The sequence below is a fragment of the Pseudophryne corroboree genome, chromosome 1 (genome assembly GCF_028390025.1).
Source record: "Pseudophryne corroboree isolate aPseCor3 chromosome 1, aPseCor3.hap2, whole genome shotgun sequence".
Taxonomy (NCBI): domain Eukaryota; kingdom Metazoa; phylum Chordata; class Amphibia; order Anura; family Myobatrachidae; genus Pseudophryne; species Pseudophryne corroboree.
The window spans coordinates 68,308,470-68,331,211 of NC_086444.1; the positions used below are offsets into that span (position 1 = coordinate 68,308,470).

The 22,742-nt window shown below is 46.9% G+C and overlaps 1 protein-coding gene and 2 pseudogenes across 3 annotated transcripts in view; 1 reads left to right on the plus strand and 2 right to left on the minus strand.

Annotated features, from left to right (window-relative positions):
- LOC135055867 (threonine--tRNA ligase 1, cytoplasmic) overlaps nucleotides 1–22,742 on the minus strand; it is a 407,014-nt gene that overhangs the window by 294,052 nt on the left and 90,220 nt on the right. The gene's annotated exons all lie outside the window — the stretch shown is intronic.
- On the minus strand, nucleotides 12,023–12,143 carry LOC134946311 (5S ribosomal RNA; annotated as a pseudogene).
- LOC134946443 (5S ribosomal RNA) lies at nucleotides 14,041–14,161 on the plus strand (annotated as a pseudogene).

Below are 22,742 nucleotides of genomic sequence, written 5' to 3' on the forward strand. Positions count from 1 at the left end.
GAACTTCAGTTTTTTTTACACGGGGCCGAGCGACTCGGATCTTCCCGCCTTGCTCGGTTAACCCGAGCGCGCCCGAACGTCATCATCCCGCTGTCGGATTCTCGCGAGGCTCGGATTCTATCGCGAGACTCGGATTCTATATAAGGAGCCGCGCGTCGCCGCCATTTTCACACGTGCATTGAGATTCATAGGGAGAGGACGTGGCTGGCGTCCTCTCCGTTTATAGAGAAGAGAGTGAGACTAGAGTAGAGAGAGACACAGTAGTAATTTTGGGGAGCATTAGGAGGAGTACTACTACTTGCTGAAGTGATAGTGTGACTGTATATCTGACTTGTGGGGGAGACACTGACAGTGGGGAGCAGTTAGAGTCTGAGAGCAGGAGTACATATTTTAACGTACAGTGCACACTTTTGCTGCCAGAGTGCCACACTGCCATTGTGACCACACTGACCACCAGTATATATTGTGATTGTCTGCTTAGGAGTACTACTTGCAAGTTGCTGATAGTGTGACCAGTGACCTGACCACCAGTTTAATTAATCACCACCAGTTTAATATATATATATATATATATATATAAAATTGTATATAATATATATATAATTGTATACCACCTACCCGTGGGTTTTTTTTTCTTTCTTCTTGATACATACTACTATAGTAGCTTACTGTAGCAGTCTGCGGTGCTGCTGAGCTGACAGTGTCCAGCAGGTCCGTCATCAGTCATTACATAATAAATATATATACCTGTCCGGCTGCAGTACTAGTGATATTATATATATATATATATATATATATATATATATTAATTTCATCTCATTATCATCCAGTCTATATTAGCAGCAGACACAGTACGGTAGTCCACGGCTGTAGCTACCTCTGTGTCGGCAGTCGCTCGTCCATCCATAATTGTATACCACCTACCCGTGGTTTTTTTCTTTCTTTCTTCTTTATACATACTACTATAGTAGCTTACTGTAGCAGTCTGCGGTGCTGCTGAGCTGACAGTGTCCAGCAGGTCCGTCATCAGTCATTACATAATAAATATATATACCTGTCCGGCTGCAGTACTAGTGATATTATATATATATATATATTAATTTCATCTCATTATCATCCAGTCTATATTAGCAGCAGACACAGTACGGTAGTCCACGGCTGTAGCTACCTCTGTGTCAGCAGTCGCTCGTCCATCCATAATTGTATACCACCTACCCGTGGTTTTTTTTTTTTTCTTTCTTCTTGATACATACTACTATAGTAGCTTACTGTAGCAGTCTGCGGTGCTGCTGAGCTGACAGTGTCCAGCAGGTCCGTCATCAGCCATTACATAATAATAAGAATTTACTTACCGATAATTCTATTTCTCATAGTCCGTAGTGGATGCTGGGGACTCCGTAAGGACCATGGGGAATAGCGGCTCCGCAGGAGACTGGGCACATCTAAAGAAAGCTTTAGGACTAACTGGTGTGCACTGGCTCCTCCCCCTATGACCCTCCTCCAAGCCTCAGTTAGGATACTGTGCCCGGACGAGCGTACACAATAAGGAAGGATTTTGAATCCCGGGTAAGACTCATACCAGCCACACCAATCACACCGTATAACTTGTGATCTGAACCCAGTTAACAGTATGATAACAGAGGAGCCTCTGAAAAGATGGCTCCCAACAATAATAACCCAATTTTTGTAACAATAACTATGTACAAGTATTGCAGACAATCCGCACTTGGGATGGGCGCCCAGCATCCACTACGGACTATGAGAAATAGAATTATCGGTAAGTAAATTCTTATTTTCTCTAACGTCCTAAGTGGATGCTGGGGACTCCGTAAGGACCATGGGGATTATACCAAAGCTCCCAAACGGGCGGGAGAGTGCGGATGACTCTGCAGCACCGAATGAGAGAACTCCAGGTCCTCCTCAGCCAGGGTATCAAATTTGTAGAATTTAGCAAACGTGTTTGCCCCTGACCAAGTAGCTGCTCGGCAAAGTTGTAAAGCCGAGACCCCTCGGGCAGCCGCCCAAGATGAGCCCACTTTCCTTGTGGAACGGGCTTTTACAGATTTTAGCTGTGGCAGGCCTGCCAGAGAATGTGCAAGCTGAATTGTACTACAAATCCAACGAGCAATAGTCTGCTTAGAAGCAGGAGCACCCAGCTTGTTGGGTGCATACAGGATAAACAGCGAGTCAGATTTCCTGACTCCAGCCGTCCTGGAATATTTTCAGGGCCCTGACAACATCCAGCAACTTGGATTCCTCCAAGTCCCTAGTAGCCGCAGGCACCACAATAGGTTGGTTCAGGTGAAAACGCTGGAACCACCTTAGGGAGAAACTGAGGACGAGTCCTCAATTCCGCCCTGTCCGAATGGAAAATCAGATAAGGGCTTTTACAGGATAAAGCCGCCAATTCTGACACGCGCCTGGCCCAGGCCAGGGCCAACAGCATGACCACTTTCCATGTGAGATATTTTAACTCCACAGATTTAAGTGGTTCAAACCAATGTGACTTTTGGAACCCAAACTACATTGAGATCCTAAATTGCCACTGGAGGCACAAAAGGAGGCTGTATATGCAGTACCCCTTTTACAAAAGTCTAAACTTCAGGGACTGAAGCTAGTTCTTTTTTGGAAGAAAATTGACAGGGCTGAAATCTGAACCTTAATGGACCCCAATTTCAGGCCCATAGACACTCCTGTTTGCAGGAAATGTAGGAATCGACCCAGTTGAATTTCCTCCGTCGGGCCTTACTGGCCTCGCACTACGCAACATATTTTCGCCAATTGCGGTGATAATGTTTTTGCGGTTACATCCTTCCTGGCTTTAGATCAGGATATGGATGACTTCATCCGGAATGCCTTTTTTCCTTCAGGATCCGGTGTTCAACCGGCATGCCGTCAAACGCAGCCGCGGTAAGTCTTGGAACAGACAGGGTCCTTGCTGGAGCAGGTCCCTTCTTAGAGGTAGAGGCCACGGATCCTCCGTGAGCATCTCTTGAAGTTCCGGTTACCAAGTCCTTCTTGGCCAATCCGGAGCCACGAATATAGTGCTTTCTCCTCTCCATCTTATCAATCTCAGTACCTTGGGTATGAGAGGCAGAGGAGGGAACACATACACTGACTGGTACACCCACGGTGTTACCAGAGCGTCTCCAACTATTGCCTGAGGGTCTCTTGACCTGGCGCAATACCTGTCGAGTTTTTTAATCATGTGGACGACTTCTGGGTGAAGTCCCCACTCTCCCGGGTGGAGGTTGTGCTGAGGAAGTCTGCTTCCCAGTTGTCCACTCCCGGAATGAATACTGTTGACAGTGCTATCAGATGATTTTCCGCCCAGCGAAGAATCCCTGCAGCTTCTGCCATTGCCCTCCTGCTTCTTGTGCCACCCTGTCTGTTTACGTGGGTGACTGCCATGATGTTGTCCGACTGGATCAACACCGGCTGACCTTGAAGCAGAGGTCTTGCTAAGCTTAGAGCATTGTAAATGGCCCTTAGCTTCAGGATATTTATGTGAAGTGATGTATCCAGGCTTGACCCTAAGCCCTGGATATTCCTTCCCTGTGTGACTGCTCCCCAGCCTCGCAGGCTGGTATCCGTGGTCACCAGGACCCAGTCCTGAATGCCGAATCTGCGGCCCTCTAGAAGATGAGCACTCTGCAACCACCACAGGATGGATACCCTTGTCCTTGGTGACAGGGTTATCCGCTGATGCATCTGAAAATGCGACCCGGACCATTTGTCCAGTAGGTTCCACTGGAAAGTTCTTGCGTGGAATCTAACGAATGGGATTGCTTCGTAGGAAGCCACCATTTTTACCCAGAACCCTTGTGCATTGATGCACTGAGACTTGGTTCGGTTTTAGGAGGTTCCTGACTAGCTCGGATAACTCCCTGGCTTTCTCTTCCGGGAGAAACACCTTTTTTCTGGACTGTGTCCAGGAACATCCCTAGGAAACAGAAGACAAGTCGTCGGAACCAGCTGCGATTTTGGAATATTGAGAATCCAATCGTGCTGCCGCAACACTACCTGAGATAGTGCTACACCGACTTCCAACTGTTCCCTGGATCTTACCCTTATCAGGGAATCGTCCAAGTAAGGGATAACTAAAATTTCCTTCCTTCGAAGGGATATAATTTCGGCCATTACCTTGGTAAAGACCCGGGGTGCCGTGGACCATCCCTACGGCAGCGTCTGAACTGATAGTGACAGTTCTGTACCATAACCTGAGGTACCCTTGGTGAGAAGGGTAAATTTTGACATGAAGGTAAGCATCCTTGATGTCCCGAGACATCATGTAGTCCCCTTCTTCCAGGTTCGCAATCACTGCTCTGAGTGACTCAATCTTGAATTTGAACCTCTGTATGTAAGTGTTCAAAGATTTTAGATTTTAGATTTAGATTTAGAATCGGTCTCACCGAGCCGTCTGGCTTCGGTACCACAATAGTGTGGAATAATACCCCGTTCCCTGTTGCAGGAGGGGTACCTTGATTATCACCTGCTGGGAATACAGCTTGTGAATGGCTTCCAAAACTGCCTCCCTGTCAGAGGGAGACGTCGGTAAAGCCGACTTTTGGAAACGGCGAGGGGGAGACGTCTCGAATTCCAATATGTACCCTTGAGATATTACCTGAAGGATCCAGGGGTCTACTTGCGAGTGAGCCCACTGCGCACTGAAATTCATTGAGAACGGGCCCCCACCGTGCCTGAGCTTGTAAGGCCCTAGCGTCATACTGAGGGCTTGGCAGAGGCGGGAAAGGGTTTCTGTTCCTGGGAACTGGCTAATCTCTTTAGCCTTTTTCCTCTCCCTCTGTCACGAGCAGAAAAGAGGAACCTTTTGTCCGCTTGCCAACAAAGGACTGCGCCTGATAATACGGCGTCTTATTTTGAGAGGCGACCTGGGGTACAAACGTGGATTTCCCAGTTGTTGCCGTGGCCACCAGGTCTAAAAGACCGACCCCAAATGTCCCTTTTCAAAGGCAATACTTCCAAATGCCGTTTGGAATCCGCATCACCTGACCATTTTACTGGTAGAATTGGACAAACGCACTTATACTTGATGCCAGTCGGCAAATATTCCGCTGTGCATCATGCATATATAGAAATGCATCTTTTCTATGCTCTATAGGCAATAATATACTATCCTTATCTAGGATATCAATATTTCCAGTCAGGGAATCCGACCATGCCAACCCAGCACTGCACCTCCAGGCTGAGGCGATTGCTGGTCGCAGTATAACACCAGTATGTGTGTGAATACATTTTTGGATACCCTCCTGCTTTCTATCAGCAGGATCCTTAAGGGCGGCCATCTCATGAGAGGGTAGAGCCCTTGTTCTTACAAGCGTGTGAGCGCCTTATCCCCCCTAGGGGGTGTTTCCCAACACACCCTAACCTCTGGCGGGAAAGGGTATACAGCCAATACTTTTTAAGAAATTATCAATTGTTATCGGGGGGAAACCCACGCATCATCACACACCTCATTTTATTTCTCAGATTCAGGAAAACTACAGGTAGTTTTTCCCTCACCGAACATAATACCCCTTTTTGGTGGTACTCGTATTATCAGAAATGTATAAAACATTTTCCATTGTCTCAATCATGTAACGTGTGGCCCTACTGGAAATCACGGTTGTCTCTTCACCGTCGACACAGGAGTCAGTATCCGTGTCGGCGTCTGTATCTGCCATCTGAGGTAAGGGGCGCTTTAGAGCCCCTGACGGTCTATGAGACGTCTGGACAGGCACAAGCTGAGTAGCCGGCTGTCTCATGTCAACCACTGTTTTTTTTTTTTTTTAATACAGAGCTGACACTGTCACGTAATTTCCACTCAGGTGTCGACCCCCTAGGTGGTGACATCACTGTTACAGACACTCTGCTCCGTCTCCACATCATTTTTCTCCTCATACATGTCGACACAAACGTACCGACACACAGCACACACACAGGGAATGCTCTGATAGAGGACAGGACCCCACTAGCCCTTTGGGGAGACAGAGGGAGAGTATGCCAGCACACACCAGAGCGCTATATATATATACAGGGATAACCTTATATAAGTGTTTTTCCCCTTATAGCTGCTGTATGTTTTAATACTGCGCCTAATTAGTGCCCCCCTCTCTTTTTTTTTTTAACCCTTTCTGACTGCAGGGAAGAGCCAGGGAGCTTCCCTCCAACTGAGCTGTGAGGGAAAATGGCGCCAGTGTGCTGAGGAGATAGGCTCCGCCCCCTTTTCGGCGGCCTTATCACCCGTTTTTCTGTATATTCTGGCAGGGGTTAAATGCATCCATATAGCCCAGGAGCTATATGTGATGTATTTTTTGCCATGTAAGGTATTTTTATCATGTTTTATTGTGTCTCAGGGCGCCCCCCCCAGCGCCCTGCACCCTCAGTGACCGGAGTATAAAGTGTGCTGAGAGCAATGGCGCACAGCTGCAGTGCTGTGCGCTACCTTATTGAAGACAGGAACGTCTTCTGCCGCCGATTTTTCCGGACCTCTTCGCTCTTCTGGCTCTGTAAGGGGGCCGGCGGCGCGGCTCCGGGACCCATCCAGGCTGGGCCTGTGATCGTCCCTCTGGAGCTAATGTCCAGTAGCCAAGAAGCCCAATCCACTCTGCGCTCAGGTGAGTTCGCTTCTTCTCCCCTTAGTCCCTCGATGCAGTGAGCCTGTTGCCAGCAGGTCTCACTGAAAATAACAAACCTAAACTAAAACTTTCACTAAGAAGCTCAGGAGAGCCCCTAGTGTGCACCCTTCTCGTCGGGCACAGAAATCTAACTGAGGCTTGGAGGAGGGTCATAGGGGGAGGAGCCAGTGCACACCAGTTAGTCCTAAAGCTTTCTTTAGATGTGCCCAGTCTCCTGCGGAGCCGCTATTCCCCATGGTCCTTACGGAGTCCCCAGCATCCACTTAGGACGTTAGAGAAAAATATATATACCTGTCTGGCTGCAGTACTAGTGATATTATATATATATATATTAATTTCATCTCATTATCATCCAGTCTATATTAGCAGCAGACACAGTACGGTAGTCCACGGCTGTAGCTACCTCTGTGTCGGCAGTCGCTTGTCCATCCATAATTGTATACCACCTACCCGTGTTTTTTTTTCTTCTTTCTTTCTTCTTTATACATACTACTATAGTAGCTTACTGTAGCAGTCTGCGGTGGTGCTGAGCTGACAGTGTCCAGCAGGTCCGTCATCAGTCATTACATAATAAATATATATACCTGTCCGGCTGCAGTACTAGTGATATTATATATATAGATTAATTTCATCTCATTATCATCCAGTCTATATTAGCAGCAGACACAGTACGGTAGTCCACGGCTGTAGCTACCTCTGTGTCGGCAGTCGCTCGTCCATCCATAATTGTATACCACCTACCCGTGTTTTTTTTTTTTTCTTTCTACTTGATACATACTACTATAGTAGCTTACTGTAGCAGTCTGCGGTGCTGCTGAGCTGACAGTGTCCAGCAGGTCCGTCATCAGTCATTACATAATAAATATATATACCTGTCTGGCTGCAGTACTAGTGATATTATATATATATATATATATATATTAATTTCATCTCATTATCATCCAGTCTATATTAGCAGCAGACACAGTACGGTAGTCCACGGCTGTAGCTACCTCTGTGTCGGCAGTCGCTCGTCCATCCATAAGTATACTAGTATCCATCCATCTCCATTGTTTACCTGAGGTGCCTTTTAGTTGTGCCTATTAAAATATGGAGAACAAAAATGTTGAGGTTCCAAAATTAGGGAAAGATCAAGATCCACTTCCACCTCGTGCTGAAGCTGCTGCCACTAGTCATGGCCGAGACAATGAAATGCCAGCAACGTCGTCTGCCAAGGCCGATGCCCAATGTCATAGTACAGAGCATGTAAAATGCAAAACACCAAATATCAGTAAAAAAAGGACTCCAAAATCTAAACTAAAATTGTCGGAGGAGAAGCGTAAACTTGCCAATATGCCATTTACCACACGGAGTGGCAAGGAACGGCTGAGGCCCTGGCCTATGTTCATGGCTAGTGGTTCAGCTTCACATGAGGATGGAAGCACTCAGCCTCTCGCTAGAAAAATGAAAAGACTCAAGCTGACAAAAGCAGTAGCACCGCAAAGAACTGTGCGTTCTTCGAAATCCCAAATCCACAAGGAGAGTCCAATTGTGTCGGTTGCGATGCCTGACCTTCCCAACACTGGACGTGAAGAGCATGCGCCTTCCACCATTTGCACGCCCCCTGCAAGTGCTGGAAGGAGCACCCGCAGTCCAGTTCCTGATAGTCAGATTGAAGATGTCAGTGTTGAAGTACACCAGGATGAGGAGGATATGGGTGTTGCTGGCGCTGGGGAGGAAATTGACCAGGAGGATTCTGATGGTGAGGTGGTTTGTTTAAGTCAGGCACCCGGGGAGACACCTGTTGTCCGTGGGAGGAATATGGCCATTGACATGCCTGGTGAAAATACCAAAAAAATCAGCTCTTCGGTGTGGAAGTATTTCAACAGAAATGCGGACAACAGGTGTCAAGCCGTGTGTTGCCTTTGTCAAGCTGTAATAAGTAGGGGTAAGGACGTTAACCACCTCGGAACATCCTCCCTTATACGTCACCTGCAGCGCATTCATAATAAGTCAGTGACAAGTTAAAAAACTTTGGGTGACAGCGGAAGCAGTCCACTGACCAGTAAATCCCTTCCTCTTGTAACCAAGCTCACGCAAACCACCCCACCAACTCCCTCAGTGTCAATTTCCTCCTTCCCCAGGAATGCCAATAGTCCTGCAGGCCATGTCACTGGCAATTCTGACGATTCCTCTCCTGCCTGGGATTCCTCCGATGCATCCTTGCGTGTAACGCCTACTGCTGCTGGCGCTGCTGTTGTTGCTGCTGGGAGTCGATGGTCATCCCAGAGGGGAAGTCGTAAGCCCACTTGTACTACTTCCAGTAAGCAATTGACTGTCCAACAGTCCTTTGCGAGGAAGATGAAATATCACAGCAGTCATCCTGTTGCAAAGCGGATAACTGAGGCCTTGACAACTATGTTGGTGTTAGACGTGCGTCCGGTATCCGCCGTTAGTTCACAGGGAACTAGACAATTTCTTGAAGTAGTGTGCCCCCGTTACCAAATGCCATCTAGGTTCCACTTCTCTAGGCAGGCGATACCGAGAATGTACACGGACGTCAGAAAAAGACTCACCAGTGTCCTAAAAAATGCAGTTGTACCCAATGTCCACTTAACCACGGACATGTGGACAAGTGGAGCAGGGCAGGGTCAGGACTATATGACTGTGACAGCCCACTGGGTAGATGTATGGACTCCCGCCGCAAGAACAGCAGCGGCGGCACCAGTAGCAGCATCTCGCAAACGCCAACTCTTTCCTAGGCAGGCTACGCTTTGTATCACCGGTTTCCAGAATACGCACACAGCTGAAAACCTCTTACGGCAACTGATGAAGATCATCGCGGAATGGCTTACCCCAATTGGACTCTCCTGTGGATTTGTGGCATCGGACAACGCCAGCAATATTGTGTGTGCATTAAATATGGGCAAATTCCAGCACGTCCCATGTTTTGCACATACCTTGAATTTGGTGGTGCAGAATTTTTTTAAAAACGACAGGGGCGTGCAAGAGATGCTGTCGGTGGCCAGAAGAATTGCGGGACACTTTTGGCGTACAGGCACCACGTACAGAAGACTGGAGCAACACCAAAAACGCCTGAACCTGCCCTGCCATCATCTGAAGCAAGAAGTGGTAACGAGGTGGAATTCAACCCTATATATGCTTCAGAGGTTGGAGGAGCAGCAAAAGGCCATTCAAGCCTATACAATTCAGCACGATATAGGAGGTGGAATGCACCTGTCTCAAGCGCAGTGGAGAATGATTTCAACGTTGTGCAAGGTTCTGCTGCCCTTTGAACTTGCCACACGTGAATTCAGTTCAGACACTGCCAGCCTGAGTCAGGTCATTCCCCTCATCAGGCTTTTGCAGAAGAAGCTGGAGACATTGAAGGAGGAGCTAACACGGAGCGATTCCGCTAGGCATGTGGGACTTGTGGATGGAGCCCTTAATTCGCTTAACAAGGATTCACGGGTGGTCAATCTGTTGAAATCAGAGCACTACATTTTGGCCACCGTGCTCGATCCTAGATTTAAAACCTACCTTGGATCTCTCTTTCCGGCAGACACAAGTCTGCTGGGGTTCAAAGACCTGCTGGTGAGAAAATTGTCAAGTCAAGCGGAACGCGACCTGTCAACATCTCCTCCTTCACATTCTCCCGCAACTGGGGGTGCGAGGAAAAGGCTCAGAATTCCGAGCCCACCCGCTGGCGGTGATGCAGGGCAGTCTGGAGCGACTGCTGATGCTGACATCTGGTCCGGACTGAAGGACCTGACAATGATTACGGACATGTCGTCTACTGTCACTGCATTTGATTCTCTCCCCATTGAAAGAATGGTGGAGGATTATATGAGTGACCGCATCCAAGTAGGCACGTCACACAGTCCGTACTTATACTGGCAGGAAAAAGAGGCAATTTGGAGGCCCTTGCACAAACTGGCTTTATTCTACCTAAGTTGCCCTCCCACAAGTGTGTACTCCGAAAGAGTGTTTAGTGCCGCCGCTCACCTTGTCAGCAATCGGCGTACGAGGTTACTTCCAGAAAATGTGTAGAAGATGATGTTCATTAAAATGAATTATAATCAATTCCTCCGTGGAGACATTGACCAGCAGCAATTGCCTCCACAAAGTACACAGGGAGCTGAGATGGTGGATTCCAGTGGGGACGAATTGATAATCTGTGAGGAGGGGGATGTACACGGTGATATATCGGAGGATGATGATGAGGTGGACATCTTGCCTCTGTAGAGCCAGTTTGTGCAAGGAGAGATTAATTGCTTCTTTTTTGGTGGGGGTCCAAACCAACCCGTCATTTCAGTCACAGTCGTGTGGCAGACCCTGTCACTGAAATGATGGGTTGGTTAAAGTGTGCATGTCCTGTTTATACAACATAAGGGTGGGTGGGAGGGCCCAAGGACAATTCCATCTTGCACCTCTTTTTTCTTTAATTTTTCTTTGCGTCATGTGCTGTTTGGGGAGTGTTTTTTGGAAGGGCCATCCTGCGTGACACTGCAGTGCCACTCCTAGATGGGCCCGGTGTTTGTGTCGGCCACTAGGGTCGCTTATCTTACTCACACAGCTACCTCATTGCGCCTCTTTTTTTCTTTGCGTCATGTGCTGTTTGGGGAGTGTTTTTTGGAAGGGCCATCCTGCGTGACACTGCAGTGCTACTCCTAGATGGGCCCGGTGTTTGTGTCGGCCACTAGGGTCGCTTATCTTACTCACACAGCTACCTCATTGCGCCTCTTTTTTTCTTTGCGTCATGTGCTGTTTGGGGAGTGTTTTTTGGAAGGGCCATCCTGCGGGACACTGCAGTGCCACTCCTAGATGGGCCCGGTGTTTGTGTCGGCCACTAGGGTCGCTTATCTTACTCACACAGCTACCTCATTGCGCCTCTTTTTTTCTTTGCGTCATGTGCTGTTTGGGGAGTGTTTTTTGGAAGGGCCATCCTGCGTGACACTGCAGTGCCACTCCTAGATGGTGTGAACTTTGAAAAGAAGAAAGAAGACTCTTTTTGGGAAGCACTCATATACAGATAATATTGTACGACTCAATCGCAAAAAAAATATAGCTAGCTAAAATACAAAATTTTTATTAATTCTCATTAAAAAATGATTATTGGGGAGTTCAAAAATGGCGCCAGTATATATTTAAATAGTGACTTTGCGAAAATATGGGGAATGATGTACAGAATACAAGGTACAAATACCTAATTCTGGCCGAGATGGGTATATCCAGCTGTGGATCAGTCTATGATTATAGGTTGCTCATTTGTTGAAAAAATGACCGTCATTTGTAAACTGCTATATATCCCAATTGGGAATTTTGATCCTAGCAGATAATTGAATCATAGGTCATAACCGAGACATAAGATAGTGCTCTATTAATAGTGACAGGTGGGCGGCAAATATTTGCAGTACCAGGGTGTTCCTTAGTAGTCTCCTATCCAAGTACTTAACCCGGCCCTCCACTGCTTGGCTTCCAAGATCAGATGAGATTGGGCATCTCAAGCGGGGTATGACCGCAGACCTTATGCTCACCCTTGTCACGCTGTGTCCAAAATTGGGCACAGATAAGAGCCAACTATTGTTATATGAGCCACAAGTTTGAGAGAAACACAGCTGGTTTGATATAAAAAAGAAGGGGGGGATTTCTTATCACAAATGATAAGGTATACTTAAAGATTAAATACCCATCTAAATAATCAGGGCTTAAGTCGTCGCAGTATACATAGGGAAAAGACCTCTATGTTGCATAATTAACACATGCATATAAATCTGACATTAAATAAATGATATTATTATAATCATGCAAAAGAAGGGAACCTCCAAATTTGGTCTCCAAAGCCACAGATTGCATACGAGGTTACACTATAAATTCTGAAAATCACCTGAGCAATGAAAAAATACAATTTCTCAAAAACCAACAGCTAGTTAGTGTTAACTGAGTTGACACAGTATATATTCATATGCAGTGTAAAGGAAAAGAAAGAAGGCGTTTTGTTTTGTTTTTTAAATGGGGTCCAAGGTTTAACAGATGTATCCACATCTGCTTTTTTGATAAAGATATGGACCCCAATGCAGTTTGGTACTTATTCCTTTACTGTTTGATAATTAGTGTCACTCAATTTTTTTATAGCAGTCTGTGTAGCTTATAAGTAGGATTTTGATAAATACCTGTCCATGCGCTGATGCATAAATATTGGATATCCAAACCTGATATACAATTTTTTTTGGTTTTAGATCCTACTTGTTTAGAGAGGAAGATCCTGATGTCTGGAAGGTGCCGGCCGCGTCCGCCCGCGTCTGTCCACGTTGGGCTTGTTGCCGGGCTCCGGCCGCACTGTGCTTCCTGTTGTCCTGGTTCCCTAGGCGACGGACTTAGCCGAGAGCGGCTCGTTGCGGTCACGTGTGCGCACCACGTGACCGTCTCTCCTGACGTACGTTTCGCATAAAGCTTGGTCACAGGGCGTCAGTCATGACTGACGCCCTGTGACCAAGCTTTATGCGAAACGTACGTCAGGAGAGACGGTCACGTGGTGCGCACACGTGACCGCAACGAGCCGCTCTCGGCTAAGTCCGTCGCCTAGGGAACCAGGACAACAGGAAGCACAGTGCGGCCGGAGCCCGGCAACAAGCCCAACGTGGACAGACGCGGGCGGACGCGGCCGGCACCTTCCAGACATCAGGATCTTCCTCTCTAAACAAGTAGGATCTAAAACCAAAAAAAATTGTATATCAGGTTTGGATATCCAATATTTATGCATCAGCGCATGGACAGGTATTTATCAAAATCCTACTTATAAGCTACACAGACTGCTATACAAAATTGAGTGACACTAATTATCAAACAGTAAAGGAATAAGTACCAAACTGCATTGGGGTCCATATCTTTATCAAAAAAGCAGATGTGGATACATCTGTTAAACCTTGGACCCCATTTAAAAACCAAAACAAAACGCCTTCTTTCTTTTCCTTTACACGGCATATGAATATATACTGTGTCAACTCAGTTAACACTAACTAGCTGTTGGTTTTTGAGAAATTGTATTTTTTCATTGCTCAGGTGATTTTCAGAATTTATAGTGTAACCTCGTATGCAATCTGTGGCTTTGGAGACCAAATTTGGAGGTTCCCTTCTTTTGCATGATTATAATAATATCATTTATTTAATGTCAGATTTATATGCATGTGTTAATTATGCAACATAGAGGTCTTTTCCCTATGTATACTGCGACGACTTAAGCCCTGATTATTTAGATGGGTATTTAATCTTTAAGTATACCTTATCATTTGTGATAAGAAATCCCCCCCTTCTTTTTTATATCAAACCAGCTGTGTTTCTCTCAAACTTGTGGCTCATATAACAATAGTTGGCTCTTATCTGTGCCCAATTTTGGACACAGCGTGACAAGGGTGAGCATAAGGTCTGCGGTCATACCCCGCTGGAGATGCCCAATCTCATCTGATCTTGGAAGCCAAGCAGTGGAGGGCCGGGTTAAGTACTTGGATAGGAGACTACTAAGGAACACCCTGTTACTGCAAATATTTGCCGCCCACCTGTCACTATTAATAGAGCACTATCTTATGTCTCGGTTATGACCTATGATTCAATTATCTGCTAGGATCAAAATTCCCAATTGGGATATATAGCAGTTTACAAATGACGGTCATTTTTTCAACAAATGAGCAACCTATAATCATAGACTGATCCACAGCTGGATATACCCATCTCGGCCAGAATTAGGTATTTGTACCTTGTATTCTGTACATCATTCCCCATATTTTCGCAAAGTCACTATTTAAATATATACTGGCGCCATTTTTGAACTCCCCAATAATCATTTTTTAATGAGAATTAATAAAAATTTTGTATTTTAGCTAGCTATATTTTTTTTGCGATTGAGTCGTACAATATTATCTGTATATGAGTGCTTCCCAAAAAGAGTCTTCTTTCTTCTTTTCAAAGTTCACACCATGTTTAACTGACTCGGGGGAGCACCACTGATGGGTAGTCTTTTGATACAAAAAGGAATGTATTGCCGTACGTATCTGCTCCCCGAAATAAGGATTTGAACCCTAAATTTTATTATCAGTACTTACAGATAACTATCATTATACATATACACCATAAGACCAGTGCGGTTTCCAATCTTTGTCTTTCAAATAACTGTACTTGTGACTGGCCACTCCTAGATGGGCCAGGTGTTTGTGTCGGCCACTAGGGTCGCTTATCTTACTCACACAGCTACCTCATTGCGCCTCTTTTTTTCTTTGCGTCATGTGCTGTTTGGGGAGTGTTTTTTGGAAGGGCCATCCTGCGTGACACTGCAGTGCCACTCCTAGATGGGCCCGGTGTTTGTGTCGGCCACTAGGGTCGCTTATCTTACTCACACAGCTACCTCATTGCGCCTCTTTTTTTCTTTGCATCATGTGCTGTTTGGGGAGTGTTTTTTGGAAGGGCCATCCTGCGTGACACTGCAGTGCCACTCCTAGATGGGCCCGGTGTTTGTGTCGGCCACTAGGGTCGCTTATCTTACTCACACAGCTACCTCATTGCGCCTCTTTTTTCTTTGCGTCATGTGCTGTTTGGGGAGTGTTTTTTGGAAGGGCCATCCTGCGTGACACTACAGTGCCACTCCTAGATGGGCCAGGTGTTTGTGTCGGCCACTAGGGTCGCTTAGCTTAGTCATCCAGCGACCTCGGTGCAAATTTTAGGACTAAAAATAATATTGTGAGGTGTGAGGTATTCAGAATAGACTGAAAATGAGTGGAAATTATGGTTTTTGAGGTTAATAATACTTTGGGATCAAAATGACCCCCAAATTCTATGATTTAAGCTGTTTTTTAGTGTTTTTTGAAAAAAACACCCGAATCCAAAACACACCCGAATCCGACAAAAAAAATTCGGTGAGGTTTTGCCAAAACGCGGTCGAACCCAAAACACGGCCGCGGAACCGAACCCAAAACCAAAACCCAAAACCCGAAAAATTTCAAGTGCACATCTCTAGTTCCCACCCTGGAGCTGCTTTCACTATTTCATTATTCCTGCATTGTGTTTGTGACTGAGTGTGCCATATAGCTACTGTGTGTGCTCTCCTTTTCAAGTGTATCACACCCTTGCAATCACTATATTCTGAACCCTGTGAGGATAAGTGCGTCAGGGTCCACATTTATTTGAATATAAATATACATATATAGTGCTACACAGTCTATACATCTGTGTATTTTTTCATGTGTATTTTCAGTCACCCCATACCGATTCATTTCTCTGTTTGTGTCCTACTTTTATTAGCACATAAATCAGGGGATTGTGGTATTACTATTGTTTGGCTATATTGTACTGTGTGCCCCACGGCTACATTCCTCATAATGTCTGCCACACATGGCGGGAATTCCGTGGACGCTCTTGCATCAGACAGTGCTGCTTCCACAGATTTACCGAGAAGGTAACCTGCTGCTGGGGATGTGGGTACTGGGTCCCTTACATCTCCCACTCCACCTGTGGCCCCCAGGGCCAACCAAGAGCCACGGTGGGCCGCTTTTTCTTGTATGTTAAATACTTTGGTAACACGTTTTACACCCCCTGTGGGACTACCTGTGCCATTGGGTGCACTCATTAACTCCTTTGGCCTTCAATACCACCTCTATGCTGATGACACAACTCTACCTCTCCTCTCCTGATCTGTCCCCCTCTGTTTTCTCTCAGGTCTCCAGCTGCCTCTCTGCCATCTCCTCCTGGATGTCTGAGCGCTCTCTGAAGCTCAACATGGACAAAACTGAACTTATTATCTTTCCCCCAGCCAGAGCAACACCCCCTACAAATATCTCTATCACTGTTGACAACACTATCATCTCCCCCATTCCCCACCTCCGCTGCCTGGGCATCACTCTTGACTCCTCCCTCTCCTTTGCACCCTACATCCAAGCCCTGGCGCAATCTTGTCGGTTCCAGCTACGCAACATTGCTCGCATCAGGCCATTTCTCTCCCAGAGTGCAACTAAACTTATCCACTCACTGGTCTTCTCACGACTCGACTACTGCAATGTGCTCCTCACTGGACTCACATGCTCCCACATCGCTCCCCTCCAATCTGTCCTCAACTCCGCAGCTAGGCTCATCTTCCTCTCCTGCCGCTCCACTTCTGCCACTCCCCTTCAACAAAATCTACACTGGCTCCCATTCCCCTACAGAATCCTCTTCAAACTCCTCACCCTCACATACAAGGCCATCTCTAATTCCACTGCTCCCTACATCTCCAACCTCCTCTCCCGTCATACTCCCTCCCGCCCACTACGGTCGGCTGATGACCGTCGCCTCTACTCTGCCTTGGTCACTGCTTCCCATGCACGAGTTCAGGATTTTGCCCGTGCTGCACCCCTTCAGTGGAATGCGCTCCCCCGATCCATTAGACTCTCCCCGACCTTGCAAAGCTTCAAACGGGCACTGAAAACCCACCTATTTATCAAAGCGTACCCCTCCAATGCATAACCTAGTCCTTAGGCTGCTCCTCCATCCCCCTTGGACATCTCTGCTTTGCTTGCATACCACCATCAGGCTTCTACCTGCTTGGTTGCACCTCATGTCATCTGTCTGTCACCCCTCCCCACTAGATTGTTAGCATTGGGCAAAACCATGTGCACTGGAGGGGGGGCAGATATAACATTTGCAGAGAGAGTTAGATTTGGGTGGGTTATTTTGTTTCTGTGCAGGGTAAATACTGGCTGCTTTATTTTTACACTGCAATTTAGATTTCAGTTTGAATACACCCCACCCAAATCTAACTCTCTCTGCACATGTTATATCTGCCCCTCCTGCAGTGCACATGGTTTTGCTCAATTGCTAACAAAATTGCTGCTGCGATCAACTCAGAATTAGGCCCTATGGCCGCCAGCCCCAAGTAGTACAATGATTACTCCCTCGCTACTTACATCTAAGCTGTATTATGTTTCGAGAATTGTGGTGTTCTTTGTTACCTGCACTCCATTTTTGTTATTTATTTACTGTTATGCTAAGTTTTGTCTCCCTGTACTGTCCTTTGTACGGCGCTGCGAAACACTTGTGGCGCCCTATAAATAAAATATAATAATAATAATTGCAGCCACAAATTGTCCCTGTAGCTAACCCGCCTTGGGCGGACACACTATCTAACCAGATACAGGTTTTGAATAAATCCTTGGCTAAACAGAAGTCTACATCTCAGCCCTCTGGGGCTAAGGGGTCCTCTAAGCGTGTGATTTCCTCCTCTCAATCCACTCATGTTTCAGATACTTCTGATGAAGATGGGGCCTATACTGATCCGACTGATTCTGACTCAGCGGCCTCTGATGGGGAGCATGTACCTCAGGTAGATGTCCCTGAAATAGTGGAAGCTATCAAAATGGTTCTCCAGATTGATGATGAAGCTGATCCCAAAAAAGCCTGATAAATTCAAGCGTCAGAAGGTGGCAAAGGTAGTTTCTCCTCACTCTGACCTTTTAATTGACATATGTCAAGAGGCTTGGGCCTCCCCAGGAAAGAAGTTTGCCCTATCCAAGAAGATGTTGGCTCGTTTTCCTATCCCTGCGGAGTTTACTAATAAGTGTGAAACTCCACCGCCGGTCGACTCGCATGTCACACGGATCGTGGTTTCCTCTTCTCTGCCTGTCACCTCCCTGAAGGAGCTGACAGATAAGCGTGTGGAGGGATGCCTGAAGTGTATTTATTCCCTAACTGTGCCAATTCACAGGCCCACTATTGCGGCCTCCTGGGCTGCAAAGGTTATTGATGCGTGGGTCCAGGTACTGGAGGAAGAGCTACCTCAGGATATTTCTGACATTGCCAAACAGTGTCTGTTTTATTTTACCACCGCCTCCCATTATATTGAAGAGGCGTCCTCTGAGGTAGGTATTCTGGCTTCCAAAGCGTCCACTACGTCTGGCTCACCGGATTCTATGGTTGCGGTCCTAGAAGTTGGACCTAGATTCTAAGAAGACTCTGGAGGTGCTCCCTTTTAAGGGAGACATCCTTTTTGGAGAAGATCTTAATAAGATCGTGACTGACTTAGCCTCTGCTAAGACTGCGTGCCTCCCTCATACTGCTCCTTCTGCTCCGAAAGCTAAAAGTACTACTTTGCGTTCCTTTCGGACCTCAGGTAAATCAAAGGGTCAGGGGTACTTGAGCAAGCCTCGTACTTCCAAGACCGGTAAGCCCAAATCTAAACAATCCTGGGCTGCCCGTCAGCCTGCTTCCAAACAGGATAAACCAAAACAGAAATACAAATAGAGTGTGCTGTCAACGGCAGCCTGTACAGGGAAGCAGTGGCGGATTTAGCGGGGGGGCGATTAGGGCGAACGCCCCCCCTACACATACCGGCACCGGGATGGAGGCCGGGTCCCGCCGCGGTGTTGGGAACGAGGTGGAGAGCGGTGCAGCGCGGCGGGGGAAGGGGAGAGAGAGAGAGAGCGTCCTCACGCGCATACAGCGGCTGAGCGGCCTCTGTTCTGACCACGCCCCCTCCTTCCTGTACGCGCGTCAGGACGCTCTCTCTCTCTCTCCCCGTCCCCCGCCGCTCTGCCCGCTCTCCACCTCGTTCCCAATGCCGCGGCGGCACCCGGCCTCCATCCGACTCCTCATGCTGCTGACTGCAGCAGGTGTCACTGTCTGCCAGCCATGTCTCCTACCCTCCAAACTTTAAGTAAGTGTGTGTGTGTGTGCCCCCTCTGTGTTCCATGTCTCCCCCCTCTGCTCCTAGCTAAAGTGCCTGTGTTCCATGTCTCCCCCCGCTTCTCCTAACTAAAGTGTATGTGTCCCTGCATTATTTTGGCTCATTCAGTGTACTGTAATGTGAATTTCGGCTCATTCTACATGCAGTAAATAATGTGAATTTCGGCTCATACATTGTGCTATAATGTGAATTTTGGCTCATTCTGCGTGCTATAATGTGAATTTTGGCTCATTCTGCGTGCTTTAATGTGAATTTCAGCCCAGTCTAGTGTGCTATAATGTAAATTTCGGCTCATTCAGTGTGCTATAACGTGAATTTTGGCTCATTCTGCGTGCTATAACGTGAATTTTGGCTCATTCTGCATGCTATAACGTGAATTTCGGCTCATTCAGTGTGCTATAACGTGAATTTTGGCTCATTCTGCATGCTATAACGTGAATTTCGGCTCATTCAGTGTGCTATAACGTGAATTTTGGCTCATTCTGCATGCTATAACGTGAATTTTGGCTCATTCTGTGTGCTATAACGTGAATTTTGGCTCATTCTGCGTGCTATAACGTGAATTTTGGCTCATTCTGCGTGCTATAACGTGAATTTTGGCTCATTCTGCGTGCTATGATGTGCATTTCGGCTCATTCTGCGTGCTATGATGTGCATTTCGGCTCATTCTGCGTGCTATGATGTGCATTTCAGCTCATTCTGCGTGCTATGATGTGCATTTCGGCTCATTCAGTGTGCTATGATGTGCATTTCGGCTCATTCAGTGTGCTATGATGTGCATTTCGGCTCATTCTGCGTGCTATAACGTGAATTTTGGCTCATTCTGCGTGCTATAATGTGAATTTCGGCTCATACAGTGTGCTATAATGTGAATTTCGGCTCATTCAGTGTGCTATAATGTGAATTTTGGCTCATTCTGCGTGCTATAATGTGAATTTTGGCTCATGCTGCGTGCTATAATGTGAATTTCGGCACATTCAGTGTGCTATAATGTGAATTTTGGCTCATTCTGTGTGCTGTAGAAACAGAATTTGTCGGCAGATAAGAACCACTTGGCCCATCTAGTCTGCCCCTTTTTTTTTTTTTTACATTATTTTTTTATCTCTAACCTTATCTGATCCTTATTTCTTTGTAAGAATATCCTTATGTCTATCCCATGCATGTTTAAATTGCCCTACTGTCTTAGCCTCTACCACCCCTGATGGAAGGAATGGCGATTCACCAGTCTGTATCACCAGTGCGCAGGGTTCTCTCCACTAACTGGCAACATTTTATTAGTAATGGCAACAATAGGAAATTTAGAAGCGAACGGGAAGGGCATTACTAAGTGGGAGGGGCTATGATTAGGGGGAGGAGTCATAATTCTTAAACCGCCACCCCTAAAAGTTAAGTCTAGATCCGCCACTGCAGGGAAGGTCAGTTCCCTTGGAAGAATAAACAGGAAAGGATATTGGTACTGGCGCCGGCTGAGGTTCAAAGAAAATTAACTATACCAATGTATAATAAAAATATAATGTTTTATTTCTACACATTCATAAAAATGGAGTAAAAATATTGCTTATTCCTCAGTAATAAAACACAAACAAGTGCTAATGTCTAAAATTATGAAGATAGGAACCACAGTTTCACCCTTTGAATATGTATCGTCCACACTCCCTGGCTAGGACTCTTTGTCCACAGTTGTTCACAAGTTCAATTAGATATAGATTGGTCACCAGACTCTTTTTCCAAATGGAAGTCACCTAGGTATCCGTATTGCAGTGGAAACCAGATAGCAGATGGGTGTGAGTCCGGATCTGTAAATCCCTTGTGTGCAAAATTGAAGCTGGTGGGTGCATAAGAGTCCAAATATCGCCAGGAGATGGGTGGGGGTGCTGGTACTTGTGGTCCTTCAGTGAAGGACCACAAGTACCAGCACCCCCACCCATCTCCTGGCGATATTTGGACTCTTATGCACCCACCAGCTTCAATTTTGCACACAAGGGATTTACAGATCCGGACTCACACCCATCTGCTATCTGGTTTCCACTGCAATACGGATACCTAGGTGCCTATCTCCCAAACAGGGAGGGGCTACTACTCGACCCTGTTTCTAGTAACGAAACTCAATGGGTCTTTCCGGCCTATTCTCAACCTCAAGTCACTGAACAAGTTGTGAGAGTTTCCAAGTTCCGTATGGAAACACTGCGCTCCATTGTACTGGCCATGGAACCTGGGGACTACATGATATCCCTGGATATACAGGATGCTTACCTGCATATACCTATTGCCATTTCGCATCAGCAATATCTGCGGTTTGCTATTGGCAACCTCCATTATCAATTCAGGGCTCTGCCGTTTGGACTGACTACAACCCCTCGGATTTTCACCAAGGTCATGGCCGTGATGACAGCTCATCTCCGTCAACAGAGACTCAGGATCCTGCCGTATCTGGACGACCTGCTGATCCTGGCAAGCTCCCAAGATGTCCTCCTGAGTCATCTCCAGCTGACGGTGCAATTCCTCACAGCCCACGGATGGCTGATCAATTGGAAAAAAGTCCTCCCTGGTCCCTATGCGGCACATGGTGCACCTAGGGGCCCTGCTGGATAAGCACAGCCAGAGGCTGTTTCTGTCTCCAGAGAACGTCCTGAGGCTTCAGGACAGGATCAGATACTTCCTCTCTCGCCCAAAAGTGTCTATTCACTCGGCGATGCAAGTACTAGGCCTGATGGTGTCGACTTTCGACATGGTGGAGTATGCTCAATTCCATTCTCGCCCTCTCCAATGGTTAATCCTATCCAAGTGGGACGGTCTGCCTCAGCGGCTCAGGTTTCAAATGATGATCCTGACTCCGAAGGTCCGCTTATCCCTGTCCTGGTGACTCCAGGATCAACAGTTGAGCAGGGGCCGTCCCTTCTGGATTCCCCACTGGGTCCTCCTGATGACGGACGCCAGTCTGCGGAGATGGGGTGCGGTGTTCAAGCAACACACTCTCCAGGGTCGCTGGACCAAGGTGGAGTCTCTACTCCCCATCAACATTCTGGATCTGCGGGCAGTGTTCAATGCCTTGACACTAACCCTGCCTCTGTTAAGGAACAGGCCTGTTCAAGTACAGTCGGACAACACCATCGCGGTGGCGTACATAAATCATCAAGGCGGCACTCGAAGCCGAAAAGCAATGATGGAAGTGTCCAGAATTCTTCATTGGGCGGAACGCCGTCTGCAAGCAATATCGGCAGTGTTCATTCCAGGTGTCCTCAACTGGGAAGCGTATTTCCTCAGTCATCAGGACGTACACGCCGGAGAGTGGAGCCTTCATCCAGAGGTGTTTCAACTCCTGGTGGACAAGTGGGGCCTACCAGACAAAGACCTGATGGCATCTCAACACAATCACAATCACAAAGTTCCGGTCTTCGGACCACGGACAAGGGATCCTCAAG